Below are 5,409 nucleotides of genomic sequence, written 5' to 3' on the forward strand. Positions count from 1 at the left end.
ACCCTTTTTCTGATAAATACGTAAATCCTATACTCTAAAGCTCAGCATAAACCCAAATTTTTAGAAATTTTGACATGCTACGTTTTTCCTGACAACCACAGAACTTTTGCTAACTCCAATAAACGCGTTACCGAGCGTCGAGCTCTGAAAGTCGAAGAGCCAGCGACTGAAAAAACGGCATACATACAATGTAAGCAGATGGAGAATCACGCACGATTGAAAGTTTAAACTTTTAGATTTTTCAATATACCTTCATAAAATTATTACGAGTGAATTGAGGTACTTTTCCTGATGAAAATGAGTTCAAACTCGAGTGTAATCGAACAATTTTTATTGATACGTAATGTTACGATAAAAATTATAAGCTTATTGAAGATAGTCCAAATGATGTCATGTTTAGACTCATTTTCATCGCTATGATAATTCTAGACTTATGATTCAATGAGAAAAGGGTAACACGTTTTCTTATATGTCTCTATAATCAACAATTTTTAATATATCAAAAAGTCACCATATTTAAATTTGAACAAAATCCGAAATTTAACTCCAAAATGTGTCCGTTTTCGCGTGGTATGACCCATCTGTGAAAGTCAATTAGAATCTCGTTGTAAATATTGAAGATCTCTTAGTAAATAATTATCGCATCCGCTGTCTAGTGATAGCCGTACCGTACACCCAAAAAGGCCAATCGCCAAACATTGTGTTAAAAACTCAAATATTGAGTTTTTCCAATATTACAAGTGGCGTATTTAAGTTTGTAAATTTAGCCTTTTTGCCCAGCAATTGTGTATGTCCACGTACGTTCAGATTATCTGTAAAAAACAATTTAGTAAGAAATGAGTTCTTCTCTAGCAATACTAAATTTAGTCCATATAAATTTTACTTTTGTCCTCCAATTCTTCGTTGATTCTTTTCTTCGTACATTTTTTATATGCGCCTGGAATTATTTAAATAATTATTAAGATTGTAGATTTACCGGTTGTTATTATAGTTTGGTTAAATGTTGTCTCTCTACTGTACCCAGACAGCACTGAGACGTCTTAAATATGTCTCTAATCAAGTAAAGTCGTTTTTCCAGGATTGCAATACAAAAAGTTTGTTTTCAGTAGACAATTTGCATTATTCAGAAGCATACAACTGCGCATATAGCTATTTTCATAGGTACATGCTTGCCGAATAATGCAAATTACGCCTCATAAACGTAAAAATAGGACTATCGAGGGCGATCGCGGCCTTGATTAATCTTTTATCTAGCACTTTTCACTGCTGAAAAATCCCATCTTTGTATTATCGAGAAATGAGAACGCGCATCCTGCACCCTTGCAATTCTGGAAACGAGTCTACCGCCTTAAGTATTAACTTACTTTGATTTTGATCAGTAATTTCATTTTCTATAACAGAAATCGGTTCTGGAGTAGTGCAAACATGATCCGCTATAAATAAGGAAAATATTTTATATATTTTATTAAAGTGATTATTAATTTAATATTAATGCATTATTAATTAGATGATGTCTACGTATAAGTAAAATGTTGAAATTTTGCAACCTCAGTAAATCAATAAAAGAGATTAAAACATCAACATCAGAGATTTAAACATCTCTTAAAGAGATTAAATGATTTTTTTATGAGAATCCTCATTACACATCGTTTTAACCAGTCCCGCGTGCTTAAATTATTAACACATTCGAGACAGGTAACGTAGTCCTACGACATTTCAAATTCCGTAGCTAAATACCGATAGCGTAGTCGTAGACCTACGTTCAGCCGACCTTACGGTATTCAGCTATAGGCGGTACACAGCTAAAAGTCTCACTCGATAACCGCCAGTCGTGAATGTGTTAGGGTCCCATGGAAATCACCGACACAGATTTTTCCGACATGGTTTTCACCGACAACATTTCACCGACTCCAGATTTGACCGACAACGTCTTTAACCGACAACGATTTTGACCGACATCGAATTTGGCCGACAACGTATTTGACCGACAACAACTTGAGACGACCACAGTACACGACCCTAACCCTAACCCTAACTCTTTTTTTTTTTATCGTGAGGAAATGTTTTATACATACCCCGACTCCCTGGGGGAAGCCGGGGTTATGTGGGATTCTCCCCGAGGGCGGAACCCTCGGAGACTACCCACTAAAAAAAAGGGTTAGGGTTAGGGTTAGGGTCGTGTACTGTGGTCGTCTCAAGTTGTTGTCGGTCAAATTCGATGTCGGTTAAAGACGTTGTCGGCCAAATCTGGAGTCGGTGAAAACCGTGTCGGAAAAATCTGTGTCGGTGATTTCCATGGAACCCAATGTGTTAACAGTTCAAAGTAAAGGTGGATGGAAGCTTATTTTGACTGAGGTCATTGCGGTTCTGGGAAAAACTAATGTGCGATGAAAACAATGCGCGATTAGAACAATCCCTATTTTTTTCTACACCAATTTTCATACTTTACCTTCACAATCTCCATACATTAATATCTTATGACCCTTATGAAACGATAATAAAAACTCTTTCAAAGTTAATCTAAAAAACAATAAGTAAATATCTTTTATGTGTAATTGTATTTTTTAATCTATGTATTTTATAAAGCATTATAAAGAAAACAATTAGACGTAGTTTAAGGAACCTAAGCATAACATTTAGGACAAAATCAAACCTTCCACTAGCAAGATGTTTTTGTAGTGTTCCAATCTTATTATCTCTTATTACACTTTTCTTGTTGCTTTTACGACGTACACATTGTCCTTCATTGAGTCTTCTTATTTTAATTTCTTCATCTATTATTAGTTGCTTTAGAGTTTCTGTAAAGTTTACAGTTAATTTAGCTTGGATGAGAAATCGTTTTATAAAATTTTGTTTTATACACAAATAAAAATGCATAAACGAAATAAAATTAATGAAAGAATTACCCAAAAATATCCATATGTTTTTTTTTCCTCTTCCTAGCTTCAATGAAACAACATTATTGTAAGACTCGGTGGTATTGTTTGTTCTCATAGGACAATCATATACTGAAACTTTTTCTGCTTTTGGCAACCACGTGGATCGTATGTATTCGATAAAAATTTTAATTGCAGCATGCTCAGCGGTAAAAAAAGCTGCTTCTCTTTCAATTTCAGTGAAACCTTTTTCAAAGAGGTCTGCAGGAGCTAAAGCTAAAGTCATTGCCATTGACAATACTTTAGTTGGTGCATCTGTGAGACCTAAATGACGCCATTTTCGTAATAAAGCCTATAAAACGTACAATTAGTTTAAAATTATATCTTTTTATGGACAGAAACTTTATTCCCTATAAAATTATATAAACCTGATTATAGTGGAACCAGCAGCCTTTTACACTGCTCGATGGAAACTGCTGCTCCAATGCAATCATTGCTGCAGTTTCATAGTCAGTCATCGTAAACTTCAAATTCTTATGAAGCATTGGAGCTAATTCTTTTATCTTCCTCCATATTGCTATATACATAGCTTTTGTTAATGTTTCGCACAATATAAATATTGTACCCACTCCCTTCGAAAGCAAAACTTTAATAAGTATAATACAAGCTCTAAAATTTGGTATTACTATCAATACGATGTGCATTTTTACCCTGATCATAGGGCAGTTAACATGTATTAAAGGGAACGAATAAAAATTGTATTCACTTTTATGCTTGTAGTAAAATAACAAAATAAATAATGTTACAATGGGATATTTAAAACAAACGTAAAAATTTCGAATGACAAAAGATAGAATTTATTTATTACGATACAGATTTATTCGTTACTAATAAATAATTTTTCTTCAAATAATATCGTTACTCGTGATTCAGGAATAAATTCTTTCGTTACCCTTTATAGTCAAAATACAATTTTCCTAATATTGCCTATACACATTATACAATTATAGTATAAAAACTAAAATAACATACTTTAATAATGCATATTATACTTACAGTATCCATGTATACAATGTGAATAATATAAAGTTGTGCAATTGGTGGTTTAGAAGGTAAAATCTTGAATGGAAATAAAATACAAATTGTATAAAATTGAATAGAAATAAAATATAATATATATAAGAGATATAATATATGTACGTAAAAGAATACACACACACATCACATGTATCACATTATGTCCCCCTTCATATCAAACACCTTTCGGAAGAACATTTTTTTTAACATTTTATGTTCCTTCTGAGAAATTAAAAACAGTCCACTTATTATATAATCCGTTCATACATAATGTATACATTCAGTATTATGTCTGTACTACATATTACAATGAATACCAGGTATTTCGTTTATCTTATCCATTTTAATGTCTTCATTACTTTTACAGATTAAAAAATGTAGAAAAAAATAGTTGTTTTCATTTTCATGTTTTTCTGTCAAGAAAATTTTTTTCATGTTTCAAAGTTCATCGACAATTTTTTTATAACAGCGACACATTTTTACTATTGTAGCTAATAAAAATGGATTTTAAACACGTATGTTGATCTTGAAATGACCAAACAATTCATAATAATTTGAACGAAACTAATAAATTTAATATTTTCTTGTCTTACCAATGTCTTTGTTATTTTACAAGAAACGGTCCTTGCCTGTCCAAGTGGCAACAGTTCACGGTAATGAAATACCGTGCTGGAAGTGAGGACACTACATCTATAGTCAGCAGTCGCTCGAAAAATTCTTGACTTAGAACATAATTAATAAAGTAAACCTCTATAGAAATATTTTCTTCGTCTTGAGAGTGATAGAAGTCATATGAAGTATTTCTTGATAGCCTCCTTTAAATTATCATGAATTTTCAAACTTTTGCAAATTTTGCAAATCTTTTTCCAAGCTACTTCAGTCTAATAAACTTTTTGAATTTGCAAAAACAACAACGATATTAAAGTGGACAAAATCATAGAAATACCTTATATATTAATAATAATATGTATACACACTTTACACGCTGATATAATGTTGTGTGTATTGTCTTATGTATCTATACACACATAAATTGTACAAGGTGTAACAGAATATGTGCAATCCACTTCAGAAGCTGATTGTACATCTTAAACAATGAAAAAATTCATATAAACATATGCTTGATCTATCTTTGTTTAAGAGATGTAACGAATTTTGTAAAAAGAGCAAACTCTGTCCGTACACTGCAGTAAACCGATATATCTCATAAGTATATAATAAATTTTATGATTTCGGCGCAAGGTTCGATCATTTATAGAAAAACAGCAAATGTGTAATTAATTAAACATGTTTCTCGATGTTTCGATCCTTATGTGGATCATTCTCAAAGAGACATTTTTTGCATCACAAAATTAAAACAGAAAATTCGTTTTATCTCACAACTAAAGACAGAAAGAACATTCATTTATATGAATATTTTTCACTGTTTTTAGGTATAGTATAATCACAGTTCCTG

General features: G+C 32.0%; 1 long non-coding RNA gene across 1 annotated transcript; it reads right to left on the bottom strand.

Moving 5' to 3' along the window:
- Nucleotides 1–1,433, bottom strand: LOC143364046 (uncharacterized). The gene is made up of 4 exons (XR_013083974.1): nt 1,365–1,433; nt 884–937; nt 669–812; nt 1–581 (listed from the first exon to the last, which is right to left on the bottom strand). It is a non-coding gene; the product is annotated as an uncharacterized LOC143364046 (long non-coding RNA).
- Between the last annotated feature and the right edge of the window lie 3,976 nt (nt 1,434–5,409).

This window comes from Halictus rubicundus, unplaced genomic scaffold (assembly GCF_050948215.1).
Source record: "Halictus rubicundus isolate RS-2024b unplaced genomic scaffold, iyHalRubi1_principal scaffold0220, whole genome shotgun sequence".
Lineage (NCBI taxonomy): Eukaryota > Metazoa > Arthropoda > Insecta > Hymenoptera > Halictidae > Halictus > Halictus rubicundus.